Raw genomic sequence first — 12,437 nt, forward strand, 5'->3', positions numbered from 1 at the left:
ATCTAGAGCCAGACTGCCAAAACGTACCAAGCGCCTCCACTTTCTAGCTATATAATCTTGGGCAATTTAACCTCTTAGCATCTTCAATTCTTCATCTGTAAAATAGGGATGCACCTACCTGAAAGGTGTGCTGTGAGAATTAAATGAGTTAACACACGTAAAGAGCTCAGCATAGTGCCTGCCAAAGCATGAACACTGAAAAATGGTCTCGTAGCTGCAGGAGTGGCAGGAGTAATGGTGGTGGGGGCTGTAATAATGAAATAGATGGGAAAAGAGGGAGGGAGAAGAATAAACGTCTAGGTCTCCAGTTTGAAAGACTAGTTAGTGCAGCTAACAGCTGAGAAAGAAAAGAGAAGGTTTTGTTCAGGCTTGCAGGGTGAATGAATATGAGTTAAATTTCAGACATTTTGAGTGTTAGGTGCCACTAAGAATTTCATCCAGGTGAAGGTATCTTACAGTCAGAAAACAGGAGTGGAATTCAAGTGAGAGTTCACAGCAGACAAAGATATTTGAGAGTCAATGATACATAAATGATAGTTGAAGTTCTGAGAATTTTCATGCTTCCTTAGGCAGAAAATCTACAGTAGAAAATTTTTTTTAAATGGTCACGATCAAAACTTGGACATTTTACAAGTGTATCAGAGCAGATTGTAGAGTCCTCTGAGGGACAAATGCCCTATAAAAGAAAAAGATCTTAAAATAGCCTTAAACCATAAGAAACCATGAAAATATGGGAAAGGCATTGAAAAGGGGGAATAGAAAATATAGCAGCCAGAGGGAGGGGGTAAGGAGAGAGAGAACTAAAAAACCCTAAGCAGTACTTAGCTCAAGAGTACTAAGAACAATATTTAATACCAAACCAAGCTGGTTATAGAGAAAAAGAGACAGACACAGAGAGAGAGAGACAGAGGGACAGAGAAAAAGAAAAAGAGAGACAGAGAAAGAAAGCAAAAAAGCAAGAGGAGAAAGCAAGAAAGCAAGAAGGAAGGAAGGAAGGAAGGAAAGAAGGAAGAAAGGAAGGAAGGAAGGGAGAGAAAGAGGAGAGAGAAAGAGGAGGGGAAGGGAGTTGAGGAGAGGGGAGACAGAGATGAAGACAGAGATGGAAATGAAGAGAAGAAAGAAGGTCACTTCTACCCCTGACTCTTATTTCCATTCAACTGCCCAGGCCCTTACCAAAAACATCTTTTTAGTCTTTCCATCTTTCCTGCCAATACATAAGACTCAAAATGCACCACACTCACTGAGACCAATGCAGCCGATCTGAAACAGTAACATAAGAAGGAGACTCAAGCTAATCATTTAATGCAAAGTTTTAAAATACTAATTATTGTACAAGAAATCAAAGATAAAATGAGGTATACAGGAGGATAATCATTCATTTAAAGAATTTTAAAACCTCTTTAAAGAGTCAATGCAAATATATAAAGAAATAAAAGTCAATTTGAAAAATCACATGAAGATTATCAAATTAATGATCAGAGAGTAAATGCTATTCTCATTAAGATGAAAGAGCGCTGTTATAGACTGGAGTGACTGGGAAGCAAAACTAGCAGAGGGGAGAAAAAAGAAATGCAGAATGAGAATTCCTGACTTTCTGATCCTAGCTCTGTTCCTGAATTTCTTTTTAATCCTCTGAGCCTAAATCTAAATCTATTATAAGTAGATCATAATACCAACAGCCATACACATAAATTTCTTATGAGAATCAAGTGAGATGATGTATATAAAAATATTTTGCCAACTGTAAGAAATGTACAAAAGTTAACTAATGAAGATGAAGGAGATCACATTTCTCCCTATTCTTTCAAATAAGAGAAGCTAAAAATCCTGGATATTATGTATAAAACAAGCATAGGATTCTGAAAGGTACAGAGAAGGAGAAAGACTGTCTAGGGACCTCAGAAACTAAGGAACATCACGAAGGTGAGTTTCCTGGGGTTTTTTTGTTGTTGTTATTGTTGGTTTTGCTTTGTTTTGGTCTCACATATCCCAGAACTAGTTATAAGAGAAACTAACAACCAGGGTAAGCCAACCAAAGCAGACAAAGTCAAAAGAAAGTCTCTTCTCTCTAGCCGGAGGGCTAGGAAAGGGACAACCTAGCAAGATAGTAAACTTTTAGAAAGTAGCAATCCCACTTCAGCCAAACACCCTGAGTTAAAAATGCAAACTCTACCCTGATCCGATCAGAAAAGGCCACGTGGGGAACAGACTTCCACACTCATCAGGCAGTAACCAGGTTCCTCCCTACTGTGTCAGTGAAAGTCATGAGGGGATCCTGGACTTCAACCCCCATTATGTAGTAGTGAGGTATCGCCAATCCACCCCATCATCATTGTGTCAAAGGAGGCCCAAATTTTCACCATCATCCAGTGGTAACAAATCTTCCTCACACTGCAGTGTCAGGACAGGCCACTTGAGGACCCCTAACAAGGTGCCCTTCCCCTTCCAGCCAAGAAGGCGTCAGTGAAGGTCTAATGGGGAACCTGAAATCCTACCTCCCTCCAGTAATAACAAAGTACTCCTCCTCCCGGGAGTGTCAAAAGAGGCCAAGTGGGTAACCCAGGTTTCCACTACCATCAGCAGCAAAAAGTAACCAATTTCCCTGCTGAAATAGTATCCAAAAAGTCCTGCTAAAATTGAAATTTTAAATAAGATCCAATTTCATAATACATTAAAATTCACATAATAAATTAAAAATCATTCACAATATCAAGAAGCAGGAAACTTTTCATTTGAACTTTAAAAAAAAAAAAAAGACAATCAATAGACACCAAAGTAAGATGGCACAGATGTTAGAAATGTCTGACTAAGATTCTGAAGCAGCCATCATAAAAATCCTTCAACAAAGAATTGCAAACATGCTTGAAACAGATAGATTGTCAACTGAAAAGTCCTATACAAAGGCAAACTCATGAAAAAGATGCACTTCTCCCTATTCCCCTCACTAAAGGAAAACCAAAAAATTTTTAGAACTAAAGACTACAAAAAGGGTTTCCAGTCAAGATGGCGGAGTGGTAGGACCACGAGCTAGCCTCTCTCATGACTACAATGAAACCACAACTGACTGTTAAACAACTATCAAAAAAAGACTGGAACCTAGCAAAACATATCTTTTTCAACTGGAAACATAAAGAGGGAACCACAGCAGGACAATAGGAGGGGCATGCTCATGGTATAATTGGGCTCCATACCCCCAGGGTGGGCGACCCACAAGCTGAAGAATAATTAAGTCACAGAGACCCTCCCATGGGAATGAGAGGTCTAAGCCCTATTCCCCAGCCAGGCTTCCGGCATTGGGAGGAGGAGACCCCAGGACATCTGGTTTTGAAGGCCAGTGGGGCTTAGCTCCAGAAGCCCCACGGGACTCAGGGAGACAGAGACATCATTCTCTTGGGAAGTGTACACAGAATCTCACATGTGCCAGGTCCAAGGGCAGAGGCAGTGATTTCATAGAAACCTGGGCCAGACTTGCCTGCTGGTTTTGGAAGGTCTCTTGGAGACGTAAGGGACGGCTGCGGCTCACCCAAGGGACATAAAAGCTGGTGGCAGACACTCTGGGAGTGTTCATCTACATGAGCTTTCCGGGAGGCTTGCCATCTTGATTGGTTCATTATCACCAGGACCTAGCCCCATCCAACAGCCTATAGAAAAGCCTCAGGCCAAACAACACACAGTGTGGGAATACAGCCCCACCCATCAGCAGACTTTCTAAGCCACAAAGGCTTCTAGAAACCAGAGGTCCCTACCCACCAGGTCCAGGACCAACCTTCACCCAGGAGTGGGCAGGCACCAGCTCCTCCTGCCAGGAAACCTGCATAAGCCTCTGGTCCAGCCTCATCCACCAGGGGATAAATACCAGAAATAAGAAAACAACAATCCCAAAGCCTGTGGAAGGAATCCATAAACACAGGCCAGACTCTACACTAGGACAGGGTGGCCTCTGGCCCTTGGGTGACAAGAGAGGAGTGTCCTGCTGGGATGCACAGGACGTCTCCCACAGAGGGCCACCTCTCCAAGGTCGAGAAATTTAACTAACCTCCCTAAAAACACAAAGAGAAGGATAGACATGAGATGGCAGAGGAATATCTCCCAGGCCAAGGCACAAGATAAAAATCCCAGAAGATGAAATAAGTGATGAGGAGATAGGCAATTTATCTGAGAAAGTTTAAAGTAATGATGGTGAAGATGTTCAGAGAACTCAAGAGGCGTATAGATACACAGAGCGAAGTTTTTAGCAAAGAGTTGGAAAATAGAAAGAATACTCAAACAGTCGAAGAATAAAATTACTGAGATGAGTAACATGCTAGAAGGAATCAAGAATGGACTAAATGAGGCAGAGGAAGGGATCAACAAGCTAGAATACAGATTAGTGGAAATCACTACTGCAGAACAGAAAAAAGAATGAAAAGAATTCTTTTTGATGCATGGAACTGTTTATGCCAGTTATAAAATTCTGGTTTTTGAAGTGAAAAAAAAAAGTGAATGAAGGGCTGTAAAAAAAAAAAAACCTACAAAACCCAAGAAATTTAAAAACCTCAGTAGATGGGCTCAATGGCAGAGTGGAGAAGACATGAGAGAAAAAATCAGTTAGCCTGACAACAAGAAAATAGAAATTAGTTAACCTACACAACAGAGAGAAAACAGACATAAATAAACAGAGCCTTCAGGACATGTGGATCGATAATGAAAGACCTAATATTCTTAGCATTGGAATCTCAGAAGGAAAGCAGAAAGAGAGAGGGGCTAAAATGTATTTATAGAAATAATGACTAAAAACTTCCTGTTTTTTTTTAAAGTTATTACTTTAACAAGAGATACAAACTTACAGATTTAAGAAGCTGAGTTAACTCCAAACAGCATAAACTCAAAGAAATCCGTGGGAAAATGCATCATAATTAAACTTCTGAAACTACAGATAAAGAAAAAAAATCTTCAAAATAGCCAAGGAAAAATGAAAGGTAATAGGAAAAACATTCAAACAATAGTTGATGTATCAGAAACCATGGAGGACAAAGGAAATGATACAATACCAAGTACTGAAAATAAAATAACAGTTAACCCCAAATTTTATATCCAGTAAAATTATCCTTTAAAAGTAAAGGGGAAATTAAAATATATATGCACCCCAAATTTCAGAGCACCACTATTTACAATAGCCAAGATATGGAAGCAACCTAAGTGTTCATCAACAGACGAATGGATAAAGAAGATGTGAGATAGATATACAGCTGACAGATAGACAGATAGACATGCACACACATACACAATGGAATACTACTCAACCATTGAAAAGAATGAAATTTTGCCATCTGCAACAACATGGATAGACTTGAAGGGTATTATGCTCAATGAAATAAGTCAGACAGAAAAAGACAAATACTGTACAATTATCACTTATAGGTGGAATCTGAAAAATAAAACAAACTAGTGAATATAACAAAAAAAGAAACAGACTTCACAGATATCAAGAACAAACTAGTGGTTACCAGTGGGGAGAGGGAAGAGGGGAAAGGGCAAGATAGGGGTAGGGGATAAAGAGGTACAAATTACTATGTTTAAAATAAATAAACTACAAGTATATACTATATAGCACAAGGAATATAGCCAATATTTTACAATAATAAAAATAAAGTATAACCTTTAAAATTTTAAATCATGATAAAATTTAAATCATGATATTGTACACCTAAAACTTATATAACATTGTAAGTCAACTATACCTAAATATTCTTTTTTGCTAAAAAAAAGAAAAAAGAATAAAGGGAAAATCCAGACATGTCTTAGATATCGTCATCAGAATGTCTCAAGAATTCAAGATGAAGGAAAACTAAGAGAATCTGTCACCCACAGACCTATCCTAAAGAATGGCTAAAGGATGCTCTCTAAATAGAAAGGAAATGATAAATGAATGAATCTCAGAACATCAGGAAGGAAGGAAAAATAACAGAAAGGGAAAAAATATGAGTAAATACAATAGACTTTCCTACTCCTCTTGAGTTTTCTAAATTAGATTTGATGATCAAAGCAAAAGTATAATATTGGCTGGTAGAGATTTCAATATAGAGAGGAAGTTTTTCAGACAATTATACTATAAACAGGGGAGGGTAAAGAGACATAAGAGAGGTAAGATTTCTATACTTTAACTGGTAAAATACTGATACCCAAAGATCTCTGTGGTGATGGAATAGTTCTACATCTTGATTGTGACAATAGTTATAGAAATCTATACAAGTGATAAAATAACTCATATCCATCCATATATATACACTGATCCAATGTCAGTTTGCTGGATTGGATACTGTCCTATAATTATGTAAGATGTGACTAATGGGGGAAACTGGGTAAAGGGTACACAAGACTTCTTCAAGCTATCTCTGTAACTTTTGTAATTGTATAATTATTTCAAAATAAAAAAAAAATTTAAGAAAGTTAAATGAAGATACCAAGAAACCTGTATGAAAGACAGGTCTAATCTGGGATCTGAATGTATTAGAGGGCTATAAGTACAAGCAGAGGATATAGGCGGTCAACTATGGTCCTGATGTGTTCAAATAACAATCCTGGCAGGAAGGCAATATTTGAGTAAAGAAGAAAAGGACAATGAGGTTAAGGAGAGAGGCTGAGACAAGCTGTGGACAGCTTTGATGGCTGCTCTATGTAAGATGTAACTATTCTATAGTTGGGAGGAATCTCAAGACTAAGTCCAAATACTTATGAATAGTTTCACTGACAGTATGGCAAAACTAACTTAGATTCAAAGAATGCAAAATAACACTAAATATCGGAAATATAAATGATGTGGCTAGAAAAAAATGTATCAGAGTATCAAATTTTAGGCAAATTTCAGTAAGCACTGATGATTGAGAAAAGCAAAGACTCCAGCCTGAGAAAATTTGAAGAATACTCAAATAATGTGTTAAAGCAGTGCCCTGTTACTATAAAAGCAGTAATATCCCCAGAAAGCAGGTAGCATTAATCTTTTCTTTTCCCAATGTCTCTTCTACACGTGTCCAAATAACAGGAATCTCAGAGAAGAAATATCAAAGAACAATAAAGATTTTAAATAATAATACAATAAAAATACTAGATATTTACAGAACCTAGTATGTAATGAAAGAAGTATGAGACACCACTTAAACATGAGTCTGAATTCTAGCTGAACTAACTACTGGGTATGTGTCTTAGATTAAATAATTTAACTTTCAAAACCTCAGTTTTCACCTTTATAAAAATGAAGATATCAACCTCACAGAGTCACTGTGAAGTTAATAGGATTATGTGGAAAGCAACAAACACACGGAAGGAATTAAATAATTCATTGCTTGAATTATTTTTCATCTGCATATTTTGTTTTTATGACTCAATTTTTTTTTAAATCTAAGGGGCATATGAATATAAACCCTATGAAATTTTTTAAAGGGTAAAAGAAATAAAGTGAAATTTCTTTGTTAACGAAAAGAAATTAGGATACTATTTTTTACTGGTTAAAAAAGCCAAAGGTCAAAAGAGGTCTAAGTGATTTCCGGTCAAGATGGCAGAGTAGAGGACCATGAGCTTGCCTCTCCTCGTGACTACAGCAAAACCACAACTGACTGCTAAACAACCATCAGACAAAAAAAAAAAAAGATAGGAACCTAGCAAAAGAGGCCTAAGCTAGAGATCAATAAACATGGCATTATCTGTTGATGTTTCATAAATGTTAATTACCATAAAGAAGCAAACATTATTCACGGTAGCCAAATTTTATGCGCTGAGTTTTGTGTGCCAAATGATCTTCCACTTTCACCTAGACCCATAAACGAAAAATCAAAATTTTAGGGAAGAGCTCTAATCTTACTACCTCAGTTACAGAAATGGAAAGTGATAAATTGCTATTTAAATATGGCCTGCTTCATTGATATCTTCTTCATTAATCTTTTAATCAAAAAAAGGTAAGTAAAATTTCCACAGGAGATAAATACATTTTTTTTTGTTGTTTTTTTTTTTACTTTTACAATTCATTGGCTCTCTCAAAAATCACAATTCATTTCTGGAAATAAAGTTCAATAGGATAGAATAAGATAAAATCAAATATTCTTAAGGTTCAAAAAACTGATTTTGTTTAGTCAATCTCAGAGCCAACAGAGATATTTTCAAATTAAAAGCATATTTATGTGAGTATTAAAGTTAGATTAAGATCCTGTTTTTTACTACTTGGTAATATATGGAAGATCTTTGAGTCATTTGAGCTTACTATTTAGACTAGAAATAATGTAAATATCCAATAGTAAAGGAATGATTCAATAAACTGTGGCCATCCATATGATGACACAGTCATTTAAAAATATACTGTTTTCAGTCCTCAGTAGAATGAAGAATGAAGATATAAAGAGTAACTCTATATTTTCTCCCTTTAGATCAAGATCAGAAAATCATATTTACTGTATTCTACCTTAAAAAGCACTTATATAGCACATTTGCCAGGCACCATTCTAAGTACTGGACACCAAGAGGTTAGGTACCTTCTGTAAGGTTACACATATTGTAAGTTACAAAATTGGGATTTGAAACAGACTCTCTGGCTACAGAGTCCACACACAGTATTAACCACTACACTCGTCTACCTCCTAATCAGCGCAACAGCTTGGTGGTCTGTCGTTCCATATTTTGTTCCATGATCAAGAACATATAAAGACTCAAAACTGTCTAACATTTGTCCATTTATGAAATTTCAAATGAGACTGAAAGAGTCTTTTCGTATTTGTCTGTATTTATATAGTCAAATACATGTTCAGAACCCTAAATATAGCTCTGCTGGGTGCACTAGTTTCAGTTATCTCTCACATAAAATTTATTGCCAGTCTCTGGAGAGGGACTGGCCCCCTCTCCTGTCCATCAAAGGAGGGCAAGGGAACATCAGTTTCTTGTTTTCCCTATTGTCCTCATTCCGGCAGCTCTTAAGAAACTCACCCATGTAACACATCTGGAAAGAGAACTTTTTTTTCCCCCAAGTTTGCTAGCATATGCCAAGAAAGTCACCAGGCCATACCAATTACTTCCAAATTCCTGCAGTCTTGTTAAAGATCCCAAATGTCATGCATTCTCTTGAGATTCTTAGTCTTTTACTGAATTGTATAAATATCCTATTCTTCTTCCACTGCTACAAGACCACCACAGCAGATCCATTACAACTCTAACTTTAGGGATACCCTCACCTCCACTTCACATTTGGTCATCATTTACAGTAAACATGGTTTTCAATTGAATTTACTGTAGATTTTACAAAACTATAACCTTTCCATCATTTCAGAGACTAAATTTACATGTTCTGGCTGTCCTTCAAAGTTTCTACTAATCTTTCCCTCCCTTCTGAATTCATTTTCATTGGGAATTTAACAGTAGCCTTTCCTTTCCTGTGTTAGGACTCCTGCATAAATCAAGTAATTTAAAGATACGTTTTTCCCCATCTCTGAGAACACCACACCAGATCTAGAATAAAATAATAATGTAAAATTCCAAAACAAACATTCTTTCACTTAAAAAAGTAAGAAAGACATGATGAAATATTCTAAATTCATTCTTACAGATGAACTCATATTCAACAGAAGAAATGACTGGCTCTTTCAACATTCAGCCAGCTAGATTTATCCAGAAGAGAATAAACACTAACTGGTTATCAAAAAGAGAATACCAAAGACTTCTAATAGTACATAGATCTTCTTAAAATAATAAATAGGTGGCATAATGGCTCCCTAATCTATTTTGAAGAAGATTTTACAATTTAGCCTCATCCAAAGACGTACATTTCCAATATTTAGAAGCAGATGACTGAAGAGTGGTCAACCCTTTCATGGGTTATTAGACAAGATGATATTTGGGGTCCTTTCAAACTGAGATTCTGTGAAATCTCTAATTTAGCTTTCCTTGACCATTCCACCAACAGTGATCTCTTCCTGGTCTGATAACCTTTACTACACATTGTTTATAACATTTATTTGATATAGATAGATAGATAGATAGATAGATAGATAGATAGATAGATAGATAGATAGACTGACTACTTTCTTAGTTTCTTTCTATGCAAAATAGGTTTTTTCTTTCCATGTAGACTGTAAAAATCTTAAAGACAACATCATGACTTTTTAATAATTTTTGACATCTAACTCGCACAATACTTTACATATACTATTACACACTGTTAAGTATGAGGAGGAGCTTTTTCCCTCCCTGATACCCCATAATCTACATAAATGGGAGAAACTCCTTTTTTGCTTTTATATTATTTTAAATAATTTAATGTTATTTTAAAATATGTTTATTTTAAATATGTGGGCTAAAGTTTGATCCCTGCTGGGCAATGATCTTAGTTAAGAAGATTCTGCTCTATGCCTTACTGGATAGATACTAGTATTCAGAAGCAATTTTAATTTCTATTTAATGAGGCTGATTGAGTTATTCTATTGCAGAAGGTGGACTGGGTTGAAGATTTAAGGAAGAGAGCGGGATCAGATGAATAACATACGTTTTGAAGTTGAGTAAGGAGAGACTGCCTTCAAACCTATTATGAAGATGGGGGTGGGGGCAGAATTCATGCACAAGCTTTTAGTAAGCAAAATGAAAAATCAATGTCTTATTATTTTTCTTTAGCTGTTCTGAATGCTGTTCTGCATGCAAAATCATTCCTTTCTTCATCTCTGCTTCTCAGGTTACTGAAAGTCAGGGCAAACTACAAACCAAATTCCTTTTCTAATTGAGTCTAAGACCCTGCAAATGTACATATTAAAAACACTCTCCATTTCAGCAGTGCTCCCTTTACTGGTGCCACATGAGAGATCCCTGCCCAATTGTATAATAACCTTCAAAACCTTTGTAATTTAACAAAATATGCTGTACATTCTTATGCAACCAGTGTCCATCCACAGAAATTATTCCTGAGATAGAAAGCCTTTTGATGGAATTAGCTTCAAGTAGAAAATATTGGTTTCATATTCAAAGAAAAAAAATCAACAGTTACTAATAAAAACTCTTACATGAGTTGTTAATGAAAAGCATTAGTTGTTTCTGCTTATGCTACTCAGTTGCCATGTGTAATTTGGCTACCTTGGAAGCATGTGCTCTGCAGCGGCCTAGGAGAAGTGTCCCCTGCCTTTTTTTTTTTCTTTTTTTTTTCTTTTTTTTAAAGGGAAAGAAGATGATACAGCATATCCCTGGTGCTTTAGGTCCTTGTATTCTGAAAATGCCAAGGTTGGAAAATCCACTTACAAGAAACACAAAGATGTAGTGCACAGAACATTGAGGTTCCTTGGTTTCTAATTTTGTGTTGTGATATTTTTATGATAAATTAATTCTCACAGATGCATTTGTTGTTCTTTGCTAGTTGTGTAAAAGCAAGATGTAGAAGCCATCTGAAGTAGAGGATTAGCTTTTAAATGCAGCTTTAAGCAAACATGGAATTGACAAATATTGTAAAATATTTCATCTTATAAAAAGTTAATGTTTTATACAAAATTTAATTATTCTTAAATAATATTTAATATGCTTGGTGTTGTAAGGATTATATGACATAATACATATAAAGTATGAAATGTCAGTTTCCATCCCTTCATTTTCTTCCTGCCCCCTAATCTTTCCCAACTCCAAAGCTACTGATAAAATGCTACTTCTGGTACCAAAACATTAACAGTTCTAATCAATTTCCCACGTTTAACCCTTTTAAAATATAAAGCCACATCAATTGCCCCTGAAGTTCTGTTTTCCAAATTAAAAACATCTTATAGTCCTTCAACAGCTCATCAGCTCCGATGGTGTTTTGCTGGACAGCTACTCTATTTCCTTTCTCCTAAAGATGTTCTGCTTCACTTGTAGCCTGTTATAGCGCTGCACCAAAAGCTGAATATAACATTCCAGGTGTATTCCAATCAGAATAACCTCATCAGGTACTAAACTATTCATGCAGCCCTAACTTATTTGAATGACCACATTCACACACACACACACACACACACACACACACACACACACAACTTCTAAACTTTCCCATACTGTATTTAACAGTTAATTATTTTAGACTTAAGAACAGTGTAATGTACTCAAGATAAAATTTTAATTCAAGACAAAATTTTATTCTGTTGGATGAAAGCAGATTCATTACCCTATAAAGATCCTTCAGGATCTTGATTCTGATATTCATCCTATTTATACATCTTTATTCTGATGAACACTCAACACAAAGGACCCTACTGTACAACAGCAGCAATACGAGCAATCTTCTATTCTCACAGATTCATTTATCACTGCACTTTACATTCAACCAGTTATCTATTCACTGGTCTTTTTACTCAACTTATAGTTCTTCACTGTGTGTGAACAGTGACTAAGATGCCAATGATATAAAACAATATTAAAAGTAAGGAATAGTTACAAATGAATTACTTTCCAATTTCTAAATGCACTATCCT

The 12,437-nt window shown here is 36.0% G+C and overlaps 1 protein-coding gene across 3 annotated transcripts in view; it reads right to left on the reverse strand.

Annotated features, from left to right (window-relative positions):
• EXOC6B (exocyst complex component 6B) overlaps nt 1-12,437 on the reverse strand; it is a 570,349-nt gene that overhangs the window by 359,022 nt on the left and 198,890 nt on the right. The window lies entirely within an intron of this gene.

Source organism: Camelus bactrianus, chromosome 15 (genome assembly GCF_048773025.1).
Source record: "Camelus bactrianus isolate YW-2024 breed Bactrian camel chromosome 15, ASM4877302v1, whole genome shotgun sequence".
NCBI classification, from domain to species: domain Eukaryota; kingdom Metazoa; phylum Chordata; class Mammalia; order Artiodactyla; family Camelidae; genus Camelus; species Camelus bactrianus.